This window comes from Leucoraja erinacea, chromosome 9 (assembly GCF_028641065.1).
Source record: "Leucoraja erinacea ecotype New England chromosome 9, Leri_hhj_1, whole genome shotgun sequence".
Taxonomy (NCBI): Eukaryota; Metazoa; Chordata; class Chondrichthyes; order Rajiformes; family Rajidae; genus Leucoraja; species Leucoraja erinaceus.
This window is the reverse complement of record NC_073385.1, coordinates 53,036,443-53,050,460: the sequence shown is the minus strand read 5'-3', so window position 1 is coordinate 53,050,460 and position 14,018 is coordinate 53,036,443. Positions and strand designations below refer to the sequence as shown.

The following is a 14,018-nucleotide window of genomic DNA, read 5'->3' as shown; positions in this document are numbered from 1 at the left end:
GGAGGGTTACTGGAGAGGATTCTGATAGATACAATATTTGGAAAGACACGGGTTTAAGGGATAGTCAGACCGGTTCTGTGTGTGGGATAGTGTCTCACAAATCTGATTTGTTTTTTTAAGAACTAACCAAAAGGTTTGACGAGGATGGAACCGTAGACATAGTCTATGCAGACATCAGCAAGGTCTTTGATAATGTTCCACATGATAGGCTGGTCAGGAAGGTCAGATCGCATGGGATGCATGGAGAGCTAACAAACTGGGTACAGAATTAGCTTCATGATAGAAAGCAGAGGATGGTGGTGGAAGGCTGGTTCTCAGACTGGAGACCTGTGACTCAGCTGGAACCCTTGTTGTTTGTTATCTACATCAACAATTTGGATGACAAATGTATATGGCATGACTCAGCCTCGGTGCCCTGGGGCACCTCGTGCAGCTGACATTGGAACACCCAAAACGTCCGAGGGCATGGAAGCCAAGACCACACTATGGTTTTACTCTGTCCATTATCTTGAAGGAATGATCCCATCTTGAATTATTGCATCATATGAAAGGTGTATAAAACATGAGGGTCAGAGATTAAATTTTCCATAGAATGTGGTAGGTATACAGAATAAGTTGCCAGAGGAGGTAGTTGAGGAAGGTACAATAACAACATTTAAATGACATTTGGATAGGTACATATATAGTGACGGTTCAGAGGGATACGAGCCAAACGCAGGCACATCGGATTAGCATAGTTGGGGCATCTTGTTTGGCATGGACAAGTTGGGCCAATTGGCAAATTTCCGTGTTGTATGACAAATTCCTAAATTTGTTCCCTCAAAAGACAAACTTTCAAACATCTGATGCACCACATTTCGGAACACTAAAGAGACACCTGCAGACCCAATTCTAAAGAGGTGCTCTCTTCTAATTAATATATTTTAAGGACACATTTCAATAGATAAAAATAGAAACCAATTAAAATTTAACAGGAATCTTTCAAATGTTTCTCCCAAGAGGAGGGAACAAAACGATTGAACAGCATACGAACATACAAAGGTACACAGTCTACAGATACTGCAACACCCAACATAACCAAATCTCTTCTATTCTCCTCCTTGGCAAGTGATACTCTTGATGGCAGCAGGAAAGTGTATTTTCAACCAAAATAAGGCTGACAAGGGTGTGTCAGGCCGTTTTAATGAGGAATGCAACCATTAGTAGAAGATCATCGTTGAGAACTCAAGGCCGTTCAAAATCCCAGTTATCCCGATGAATGTACGAATTAGGAGCAGGAGTAAATCACCTCACCTGTCAAGCTTTCTCCACCACTTCATATTATCATGTCTGATTCAATTGTAACCTCTATTCTGTATTCCCTGCTGTGACCATCTATCCCCATTATATCAATAATCTGCTTACCTCTGCATTAAAAAACATCCAAACACTGCAATCATCTAATTTCACGTAGTACAAAACACATGATTTCAAGAGAAAATATTTTGTCTTATTTCCTTTAAATGGGTGATATTTTATTTTTAAATGGCTTTCAATCGAACCAAGAAAAAATAAATCTCTCCTTATCCACTGTCAAGACTCTCCAACATCTTAAATATTTTAATCAACTAGTCTAGATAACGAGGATCAGACTCTAATTCAGTGACTACAGTGCCACCTACAATGCCATGCGTCCAACCAAACTCACCTCCAAACACCAGGTACTAGGACTCAGCGTCATCCTCGACAACTGAATCCTTAACGTCCTGATGCATGGACCACCATCAATAACGATAGGTGACAGTATGTCCTCTGCGATAATTCAAAACCCCGCAAAGCTGTGTTTGGAGCCCCTTACAATACTTCTTGTCCCCTCTCAACAGTGTGATCAACAAGTTCTTAGAGTAAAGTGCCCTGTCCCACTTAGGCGACTGGCAGGGATTAGTTTTAATCGAATTCACCTGCGACACCTGGCGACAGAACCTATGACAACAAAAATTGTCGCCACAGTCGCCAAGAATTTTTCAACATGTTGAAAATTTTGCGGCAGTCGCCTGTAGTCACCAAAAAATCGCCTAAGTGGGACAGACCCATAAGGAACTTTACAGCACTTCTTAAAATAAGCCCAGCTAAATAACCTCCATTGGTTCCCACTTATGTCCACAAAAACAGTCCTCAAAACATTCCATTAAAATTGTCAGACAGCCTTGTTGCACCACAACAAATCTCTTACACACCAATGAACAAACATGATAATTCAATATGAATTAGCAAGATGTTGTAGCCACCAAGAGTCCAAGTTAAAATAAATTTACAGTATTTGATGACAAACTGCTTGGATTTACTAAACTACGAAAAGGGCACAAAGCTACATCAGCAGCCAAGGGTCACACAATATTCACACTACCAAGCTCCACAAAGTTTCAACTCATTTACCCAAGGAAATGCAACAGTCAAAAGCAATGTGAAAGCAAATATGACAAATACATATAACTATTGTTATCCAATGAACAGACACATTTATGTATCCGGCCTCGAAAAGTATTTTTTTCACAGCATCTACACATATACTGAGTAGAGGATTTTCTATTGCACATGATTATTATGCAGATATTAATATTTCTTAATCCCTGTCAATAAATACAATCAAGATATATCAAAATCTCTTTTGAGTTTTAAAGAGAGCCTCACATTCTAATTCTTGATTCATCTTGTGCAAATTGAAGATTATTTTAAAACATTCCCATGATTTTGGACAAAGGGCAGTAGATTTTACTTTTCTATACGTGAGGAAATATTATACAATAGAATTGCTCAAATTATAACTTCTGTGTGAGGAACTTATGTTAAGTTGCAAGAGAAGGACTTGGAGCCGAGGTTTTCCCACAAAGAAATAAAGAACAGATGGCTACATGTTTGATGTAAATAGGCATAGCTTTGTTTGCTTTGAAGTGGCTATAACTCTGTCAGAAGTTGTATTTGGTTTAGTTTGGTGTTTAAAGTATAGGTTATTGATGGGTTTCTTCTCAGGACATGAGCATCATGTGTCCTTTCTTTATGGCACATCTTTGAGCTCGGGTGTGCAATAAAGGGGATTCATGGTTGTCTATATTGGATCGTGGGCACCAAGGCTAGATAATAGTCTGTGATCTGGTTTGTGCTGTTTAAATGTATTTGTGTTGAGATAAGAGAAAAGGCATAGGTGATTGTGTGACCTTTGTATAAAGGGTGGTTTCTTATGTTTATAGAAAACTGAGAAAGTAACTCTGTTTTGATAATCTTCCATTTGCCGTGTGGAATGCTATTAGTGAGGAGGCCTTACATTCCTTTCGTCCAGAGATAGAAGGGGGAGGTTGTAATTAAACTAGACCCGAGCTTGGGAAGATGCAATCAAGTGCGACAATTAGTGGCCTTTGTGTGGTTGGGGATTATAGAATTAACTTAAGACCTTACCACTTTGTAAGAATGGGGCAAAACTCATATTTAATCCATAAGTAACTGTATTTTAACTATGAAGTAGGGAAATTATTTGTGAAGTGTATTGAGTTTTAATTAGGATTGTAAGTATTAGACTTTGTTTAAATCTGAAGTTTTAGAAATAACTTTCTTTTCCAAAAGTGAAAATATATGTTTTGTGTTTATGTATTGTGTGATTGCAGTATGATGTGTATTTTATATTCTGAGATGTAGTCCGCAAGAATTAGTTTTATATTTCTGTGGTTTTACTTCATTGAAATAAAATGATTTTGAGCAAAGAGGTTAAAGAAAACCACAGAGGGGAAAAGGGGCCAGAAAACGGAAAATCATGTGACTATACGTGTGTCAATCACTGGAAAGGATTTGGTTGATTGGTTAATGCAAATAAGCTAAATGTATGGTAAACCATAATGATTGGTTAATAGTTTGTCACTCCTTTTGTATCATAATTGTCCAATACCTATATAATGTGTTACCTTTGTACCAAAGTAGTAGTTCTTTCGACCTGCCCCAGAGTTTCTAGCTCTGTGGTGGATGGTTTAAAGAATTATCCAGCGCTGCCAGAAAGTTAAGAGTCGAACACACTGGTGAGCAAGGAATCACATACAAGTCAGACATGATAGTGATAGCATGTGTAGGTAGAAACTACAGATGCTGGTTTACACTGAAGATAACTTAACAGGTAAGGCAGCATCTCTGGACAAAAGGAATAGGTGACATTTTGGGTCGAAACCCTTCTTCAAAGTCTTAAATAGAGTAACATTAGAAGATTTCTAATCTAAGTTTAGATGTAGCTTCAAAAACACCTTTGAGTGTCTTAAGGATTTCGACCCAAAACATCACCTGCTTGACCCACTGAGTTACTCCAGCATTTTATGTCTATGTTACGGATAATGATAGCAGCTCTCCTTCCAAAATGAACGCACAAGAATCAAGTGGGTATTTTTCGCAATCTGGTGGGTTCAGGTTATCTCTATCCACTTGAGATGGTGGGATTTCAATTCATGTTTCTGGATAAGAGTCCACAAATTTAAGCAATGCTGAGTTGACTGGTACTAAACATGAATGGGTTTTTTTCCTGCTTACAATGCAAAGACAGCTTTACCTTCAGATGTCATTCCTTTTCTGAACACTCAACAAGTCCCGCTCTTTCTCACAACATCTTCTTCTTGGGGAATACGTCCAATTATTTCTGAGTGGCATGTTGGAAAATTTGCCACTTTAAAAACCACTACTGCACTTTGTACTCCTCCACGTGCCTGTCTTTCAATTAGCTGGGTCAACTAAACAAATCTATATTACTAAACGTCTGATCTTGACCACTTCCTGTTGTTCTGTATATTGATTTTAGAAAAAACGCTGTCACTTACGGCTGTGATTTTTGGCCATCATGCTCAGAGTCCCCCTCCGCTGTGCAGGACAAGAGGATTTTTCCTCATCCATGAAAAATAAAAGAGTTATTAGTGTTTAAAAAATGTTGAGATTCTCTCTCCTGAAGGCCACACCCACTGCAAATGGCTGTTGGTGGTGGTTGGTTTGAAGTGAAGCACTGCAAATGGCTGTTGGTGGTGGTTGGTTTGAAGTGAAGCACTGCAAATGGCTGTTGGTTTGAAATGCTGCACTGCACTGCAAATGGTTGTTGGTGGTGGTAACTGGACAAATTCCTGTTTGCACTGTATATTGATTTTAGATAAAAACGCTACCACTTACGTCTGTGATTTTTGGCCATCTTACTCAGTCCCCCTACGCTCTTCAACAGAGTCCCGCTTAGTCTAGAAAATATATATATATGTGTGTGTGTGTATGTATTTACATACATATACTGTATATGTAGGAGCGAAATGGAAAGGCCATGCAGAGTTGGTATCCAACAGTATACATATGCGCGCGCGTGCGCACACACACGCATTTATAATGTGTGTGTGCGTGTATGTATTTTTATACTGAACCTTTTTTGTTTATTACGGTGTTCCTCCATCACTAAACGCACCTGCGAGTTGGGGGCTATGCGTCAGTAGATAGGGCGATTATGGGGTCAAAGGAGCAAATAAATAATATTCATATATTAACAAGGGGGGTAGTTGCCGTGTGTGCGGGGGGGGGGGGGGGGGTAAGTTAGTGTGTGTGGGGGTGGTTAATGTGTGTGACGCCCAATGCCCCCCCCTCTCCTCAACTGCACGTTGGAGGAATAGACCCAACGGGTCTGCACTTGGTCTAGTACTTTTATATACATTTTCCTCTTTCTCGCATGTGATAATAATAAAAGGAAATCATAAACAAATCAACCATAAAACCTATTAGATTTGAAACCATTTTTTGAAAGCTCGGAATAATAATAGCAATTTGAAGTTATGAATATCCAAAACATAATCATTTCTCTCCATTTTAAGTTTGTTACTTAAGCAAGTAAATTGTAGACAATCATGATCAAAAGTCTTTTGAAGCTACCCATGGACTTGGATTAGAAATGTTCTAACGTTGCTTCTTTAGTTAAGACTTATTGGGTGGGGATGAATGAGAGATCACTGAATCAGATGGGTTTTAAGACAATATGTGGTTTTGAAGATTACTGTTACTGAGACTTTTTTAAATTCCAAAAATGTAGGCAAGTTTATGACAGTACTAAAATAATGGAGCAGTAATGGGTGATTTCCATTACTTAACACTATTAAGACAGACAAAATCAATGAACAAAAATAAATGGCCACAGAATTACATCCAGGAGAATGGTTTAAACTATTAAGTCGCAAACTTAAAGGAAAGGATGGGAAAAAGTAGAGTTTAATGCTTACTTTTGAAGAGCGAAGCAGGACAAGTGGAAGGAGCATTATTGGAAGAATAATAATGTGGCAGGGCTCATAATTCAGTTAGATTTAGCATGACTGTGGATAAGGATCAAAAATAAACAAGAATCATAGAAACATAGAAAATAGGTGCAGGAGGCCATTTGGCCCTTTGAGCCAGCACCACCATTCATTGTGATCATGGCTGATCGTCCCCTATCAATAACCCGTGCCTGTCTTCTCCCCATATCCCTTGACTCCACCAGCCCCTAGAGCTCTATTTAACTCCCTCTTAAATCCATCCAGTGACTTGACCTCCACTGCCCTCTGTGACAGGGAATTCCATATTTGGCGACTACCTACATCAATCCATAGTTCTCAACTGGGAAAGGTGTAGTTTACTGATTTACAATATAATTTGTTATTAGTTTAATCTTGTAAATGTTTAAATCTGCAGGTACCAAACTTTCTATTCAATTCATGAATATTTTGAATGAAAACGTATTTTCAGGGCAGAACCTAAAACATCATCTATCCATTTTCTCCAGAGATGCTGCCTGACATGCCGAGTTACTCCAGCACTGTGTGTCTTTTTTCTCAATGTTTATACCATTAGATTATCATTGGGTAACTTACAACCTAATGGTATGAACATTGAATTCTTCAATTTTAGGCACTTACAGTTAACTTACAGATAACTTATGAGCCTGTCCCACTTAGGCGATTTTTTTCGGTGACTGCCAGCGACTGTCATAGTCGTAGCAGGTCGCCGACAAACCGGCGACTGGACCCCCCTATAACAAAGTCTATAACAACCTACCACCTAGTAGACGTCAAGCAACCGACAACCGGCGACCCATTAGGACGTCCACCTACGACCACACCTACGACAACCTACGTCCACCCGCGATAAGCTACAACAAGGTACGACCCTGTCGGCGCGAATTGAAGACAACTTAAGACAATTTAGTTGCCAGTACCCTTCGCCGGTTGATGTAGGTAGTCGCCAATGGAATTCACTGAAGTCAGCACCGGCGACAACCTACATCATCCTGGCGACAACCTACTTCATCCTGGCGACAGCACCTACGTCAGGCTACGATCGTTGGAGTCAAGCCCACAGGCGCCGACTGTTGCCGAAAAGTTTTGAAGATTTCAAAATCCAGCGACGACCAGAAAAAAAGTATGACTCTTTGGGCAATTGAGGAGACCATACAGGCGAAATACGAGGTGCTGCATATTTCATTTGGGTAGTTTAAACCCCAGTGGTATGACTTCTCCAATTTCAGGTAGTCCTTGCTTTCCCCCTCCTTCCCCTCCTCTTCCCAGCTCTCCCACAGCCTACTGTCTCCACCTCTTTCTTTCTTCTTCCAGCCCCCCCCATCCCCACATCAGTCTGAAGAAGGGTCTCGACCCAAAATGTTACCTATTCCCTCACTCCATAGATGCTGCCTCACCAGCTGAGTTTCTCCAGCATTTTTATCTACCACCTGAACATACCTGATCACAATGACATACACCTTCTGAAGCATTAACTGTTTCTTACCCTCTTCAAGAATGCTGCTTAGCCTGCTGAGCATTTCCAGGATTTTCTGTTTTCATTTCAGATTTCCAGAATCTTCCAAAATAGCAGCACATTTGGATAGCAGTAACAGGATCTGTCCGAGTCAGCATGGATTTACGAAGGGGAAATCATGCTTGACTAATGTTCTGGAATTTTTTGAGAATGTAACTAGGAAAATGGACAAGGGGAGAGCCAGTAGATGCAGTGTAGCTGGACTTTCAGAAAGCATTTGATAAGGCCCCACATAGGAGATTAGTGGGCAAAATTAGAACACATGGTATTGGGGGTAGGGTACTGACATGGATAGAAAATTGGTTGGCAGACAGGAAACAAAGAGTAGGGATTAACGGGTCCCTTTCAGAATGTCAGACAGTGACTGGTAGGGTACCGCAAGGCTTGGTGCTGGGAAACAGCTATTTACAATGATTTAGATAAAGGGATTTAAGTGACTTTAGCGAATTTGCAGATGACACAAAGCTGGGTGGCAGCGTGAACTGTGAGGATGCTATGAGGAGACAGGGTGACTTGGTACAGGTTGGATTAGTGGGCAGATGCATGGCAGATGCCGTTTAATGTGGATAAATGTGAGATTATCCATTTTGGTGTCAAAAACAGGAAGGCAGATTATTATATGAATGGTGTAAAGTTGGGAAAAGGGAAGTACAACATGATATGTGGGTCCTTGTTCATCAGTCACTTAAATTAAGCAAGCAGGTACAACAGGCAGTGAAGAAAGCTAATGGCATGTTGGTCTTCGTAACAAGAGGAGTTGAGTATAGGAGCAAAGAGGTCCTTCTGTAGTTGTACAGGGTCCTGGAGTATTTTGTGCAGTTTTGGTCTCCAAATTTGAGGAAGGACATTCTTGCAAATGAGGGAGTGCAACGGAGGTTCACAAGGTTAATTCCCGGGATGGCGGCGAAAGAACGAATAGTGAAATGTAATATAGTTCACAAAATGGAGTTGTTCTTCTACAAAAGCATGGTCTAGTAGAACAAAAAAATGGCTCGGTGCCAAGTCTGAATGACTGCAAATAATATGGAACACAAAATGGAGGACAAGTTGCTTTTTTAGTAAAGACATTAAGATGGAAACCTGCGTAATAACATGTGCTTCTTTCAAGGCCATAAATAAGCCAAGATTGAAGAAATAGTTGCTGCTCCAGAGATAAGTAATAACTTGTTATTGGATGAGCTTGATTTGGACACAGCTTTTCCTATATTCTGAAAGGCAATAGAATCTTTCAATCATGCCATATTCTGAATTGGTAGGAGTGTTTTACTGATAAGAAAAATGTATAATTGCGCTAACTTTCCTTTGTTCTGTGAGTGGAACCCGAGAAGCACTGAGCAATGTGTGTGCTCTTTGTAGATCTCGCCACTCCCGTTTGACGAATCGATTAAAGATTGCCTTGGTTTACCTTTAACAATTTTGGTGCTGCCTGCTTTTTAAGAGACAAACTTTGACAGCGGGACTGTCATATGTTGATAGAATGGAGCAGCTGGTCTTGTATACTCAGGAATTTCAAAGGATGAGAGGACATCTTTTTGAAACATACAAAATTATTAAGGGACTGGAAACGCTAGAGGCAGGAAACATGTTCCCAATGTCGGGGCAGTCTAGAATAAGGGGTAGGCCATTTAGAACGGAGATGAGGAAAAACTTTTTCACCCACAGTTGTGAATCTGTGGAATTCTCTGCCTCAGAAGGCAGTGGAGGCCAATTCTCCACTGCTTTCAAAAAGAGTTAGGTAGAGCTCTTAAAGAGAGCGGAGGCTGGGGATGTGGTGAGAAGGCAGGAACAGGGTACTGATTGTGGATGATCAGTCACGATCACATTAAATGGCGGTGCTGGCTCGAAGGGCCAAATGACCTACTCCTGCACCTATTGTCTATTGAATTGCCATTGTTTTTACACAATATAACCAACCAGATCTCCCGGTGGCTCAGCACTTCAACTCCCCCTCCCATTCCGAATCAGACCTCTCTGTCCTGGGGCCCCTCCATGGCCAGAGTGAGGCCCACCATAAATTGGGGGAGCAGCACCCCAGCGGTATGAACATTGACCTCCAATCTCAGGTAGTCCCTGCTTTCTCCTTCCCTTCCCAGCTCTCCCTCAGCCCACTGTCTCCACCTCTTCCTTTCTTCTTCCCGCCACCCTCCCCCCCCCCCCCCCCCCCACATCAGTCTGAAGAAAGGTCTCGACCCGAAACGTTGCCAATTTCCTTCACTCCAAATATGCTGCATCACCCGCTAAGTTTCTCCAGCATTTTTGTCCACCTTCCATTATTCCGGATGTTGTTTTACAAATGTGTAAGAAGGAGCTGCAGATGCTAGTTTAAACCGAAGATAGACACAAAAAGCTGGAGTAACTCAGCAGGACAGGCAACATCTCTGGAGAGCAGAAATGGGTGACAATTCGGGTCGAGACCCCTCTTCAGACCCATTTTACAAATGCTGTTTTGTAGATTGAACTTGAATTTTTAATTTTTTTTAATATGTGAACAAAATTGTCAAATCGGCAAGCTTTCTACTGAACTTAAAAGGTCAATGGGTAAAAATAACTTAAATGGAGCACACTACACAGTCTGAACGTATCGCATCTGACAGTTTGTTTTTTTATCACTCATGGTGAACTGCACGTTGCTGACAGCCTGCATGGTCCAACAATGCACGCAGCTGCTTTCGCTCATTGTCAACAACAGAAAAAGTTGGCAGTAACAATAATCAAAGCCATGGGGCAAGAACATAAATGCTCCATTTATAAATAATTAGTATTGCTTTTGTTTTCAAATGCAATAACACACCCATAGGGTGCAACCTCTTGGCTGCTAGTTCTCAAATCAATCATCTTCATTAGAAACATTTGTTTTATAAAATATACTATTTACTGTCTCCCTCAATTCAAGTACGTAACAATTCATGTTAAACAATGGCAGGTATCCTTTAATGCCAACGAGTTTCTGATAGATCAAAACACATCAAGATAATTACCAATTTGGACAGTCAGATTAACCAATTTGCATTTAGTTTGCCTGGTCCCAAACAGCACTGAAAAATATTATACAATGCATTCAGAAAGTATTCCCTTCACTTTTTCCACATTTTGTTAAGTTATAGCCTTATTCTAAAATGGATTACATTCTTTTTTTTTATCATCAATGCACACACAATACCCCATAATTAGCAGCAAAAACAGGAATTTAGAATTTTTGCAAAGTAATTAAAAAGAAATAACTGAAATATCACATTTACATAAGTATTCAGACCCTTTACTCAGTACTTTGTTGAGGCACCTTTGGCAGCGATTACAGCCTCAAGCCTTCTTAGGTATGATGTTACAAGCTTGGCACACCTGTATTTGGGTAATTACTCCCATTCTTCTCTGCAGATCCTCTCAAGCTCTGTCAGGTTGGATGGGGAGCATCGATGCACAGCTATTTTCAGGACCCTCCAGAGATGTTCGATCAGGTTCAAGACGGGCTCCTGCTGGCCCACTCAAAGACATTCACAGACTTGTCACAAAGCCACTCCTGCATTGTCTTGGCTGTGTGCTTAGGGTCGTTGTCCTGTTAGAAGGTAAACCTCCACCCCAGTCTGAGGTCCAGAAACGCTCTGGAGCAGGTTTTCATCAAGGATCACTGTATTTTGCTCCGTTCATCTTTCCCTTGATCTTGACTAGTCTCCCAGTTCTTGCCGCTGAAAAACATCCCCACGGTGCCTGGTTTCCTCCAGACATAACGCTTGGCATTCACATTCCAAAGAGTTCAGTCTTGGCTTCACCAGACCAGAGAATCTTGTTTCTCATGGTCTGCGAGTCCTTTAGGTGCCTTTTGGCAAACACCAAGCGGGTTGTCATGTGCCTGTTACTGAGGAATGGCTTCCGTCTGGCCACTCTACCATAAAGGTGTGATAGGTGGAGTGCTGCAGATACAGTTGTCCTTCTGGAAGGTTCTCCCATCTCCACAGAGGAACTCTGTCAGAGTGACCATCGGGTTCTTGGTCACCTTCCTGACCAAGGCCCTTCTTCACGATTGCTCAGTTTGGCCGGGCGGCCAGCTCTATGAAGAGTCCTGGTGGTTCCAAAGTTCTTCCATTTAAGAAAGACGGAGACCACTGTGCTCTTCAGGAGCTGCAGAAATTGTTTTATACCCTTCCCCAGATCTGTGTCTCAACACAATCCTGCATTGGAGGTCTAGGGACAATTCCTTCATCTTCATGGTTTGGTTTTTGCTCTGACATGCACTGTCAAGTGTGGGACCTTATATAGACAGGTTTGTGTTTTTCCAAATCATGTCTAATCAATGTAACTTACCACTGGTGCACTCCAATCAAGTTATAGAAATATCTCAAGGATAATCAATGGAAACGGGATGAACCGAAGTTCAATTTTGAGTGACATAGCAAAGGGTCTGAATCCTTATGTAAATGTGTTATTTCAGTTCTTTCTTTTTAATTACTTCGCAAAAATTTCTAAATACCTGTTTTTGCTTCTTCATTCTGGGGTATTGTGTGTAGATTGAGGATAGAAAAATGAATTTAATCCATTTTAAAATGGCTGTAACGTAACAAAATGTGGAAAAGTGAAGGGGTCTGAATACTTTCTGAATGCACTTTATATGCGCTTGGCAATTTCTCTATTTACCTAAATTACCTTTCATCGTGTCAAAAAATGGCTTGGCCTTTAATGAATAGGAAATATTTATAATGAGTAGACCCAGGATGTTTAGGCACTAAAAATCTCAGAACTAGGCAGGCAAAAGGGCATAATAAAATTACAAAAAAGGCACGTAAAAGGCATTTATTGACAAAAAAAGGCATAAATAGGCACCACCAAAATATGGTTAAAAATGATAATATAAACGTGTACTACATTAAATTACTAAAGTTGCCTGGTTGCACATAACTACTAGCATTTTTATCAAATTATCTGGTGTTAAACTATGCCGTCTGTCAGAATATGCTTCAGTTGTGCCATTCTACTGTTTTTTTTTTAAATTGCTGTTTTTTTTTCCTTTTTCCTTCCTCCCACAATATGTAATATGTAAAAGAATATGTGATTGTTCCATTCTGTTTGTAGTTTGGTTGTTTGTTTGTTTGTTTTTTTTGCACAAAGTCCGCGAGCATTGTCACTTTTCATTTCACTGTACATCTCGTATGTGTATGTGACGAATAAACTTGACTTGACAAACTTCTTTCTACCCCAGCTAAGGTCACTCGTGCATACCTGAAACAAGGTACAAACTCTACATCGGGAGCAGCGGTCTCTGGCAGCAAGCGGCCGTTCCAGACACTCCAGGCCAGTGCGAGTACTCTTCCGACGCCGGAGCTCCATAAACTTCGGGCCGCCGTCGCAGCGACTGCCCTCAAATAGGCCCCGACCACGGGTGAACATAGAGGAAGAGGACTGGACTTTGCTGCCTTCCCTCACAGTGGGAACCATTGTGGGGGGGATGTTTTTATGTTTAATGTTAAATTCTTTAATGTTGTGTTTTATTTTTATTGGTGTGCTGCAATAGCAACTCAAATTTCACTACACCAATTGGTGCATGTGACAATAAATGTCCTTTGTCCTTGTCCTTTGATATCTTGTGCATTACAACTACCTTTGAGAACTTTAGCTATGTTTTGTATTTCTTCAAGATCTTTGTTAGATAAAATCACTCTCTCACATTTTCCTTGTATGTCTTTACCTACATCACCAGGAACTTTAAGTACAAAGTACAGCAAGTGAAGATGTAAACAACTGAGCAATAGTTGTGCTCTTTGACCTCCAATACTTCCGATGTCAAGAAATACTCCTTTGATGGTTGACCTGCCTCCAGTGTACCGATGACCATATTGGCAACATATCTCCCCACAGCATCGGTTGTCTCGTCTATTTAGATCCATATTTTCTTGCGTGCAACTTCATCTCTAATTTTCTGCACAACAATGTGGAAGTTTCTGTCAACATAATTTGCCGTAATGATGACTCGCTCGGTATATGTTCCTCTGTGTATTTCTCTAAAAAACCTCTGAGAGGTTTTCCAATTTCCACTGTGGAATTTCAGCATCAATGAATGCTTTGTCCAGATCACTCGAAAACTCAGATTTGCGACTGGAGCAGGCAGTAAATGTTGTGAGGAGACAAGCTTGCATATTTCCTACCTTCAGTTGCTCTGCCGCCGACTTGTGTTTAGTGTCTGTACATGCTGGGAGACGAAATATTTCTTCTTA

The 14,018-nt window shown here is 40.7% G+C and overlaps 1 protein-coding gene across 3 annotated transcripts in view; it reads right to left on the bottom strand.

Moving 5' to 3' along the window:
• The window catches only part of pcnx1 (pecanex 1), a 211,281-nt gene that overhangs the window by 181,659 nt on the left and 15,604 nt on the right, over nt 1-14,018 (bottom strand). The window lies entirely within an intron of this gene.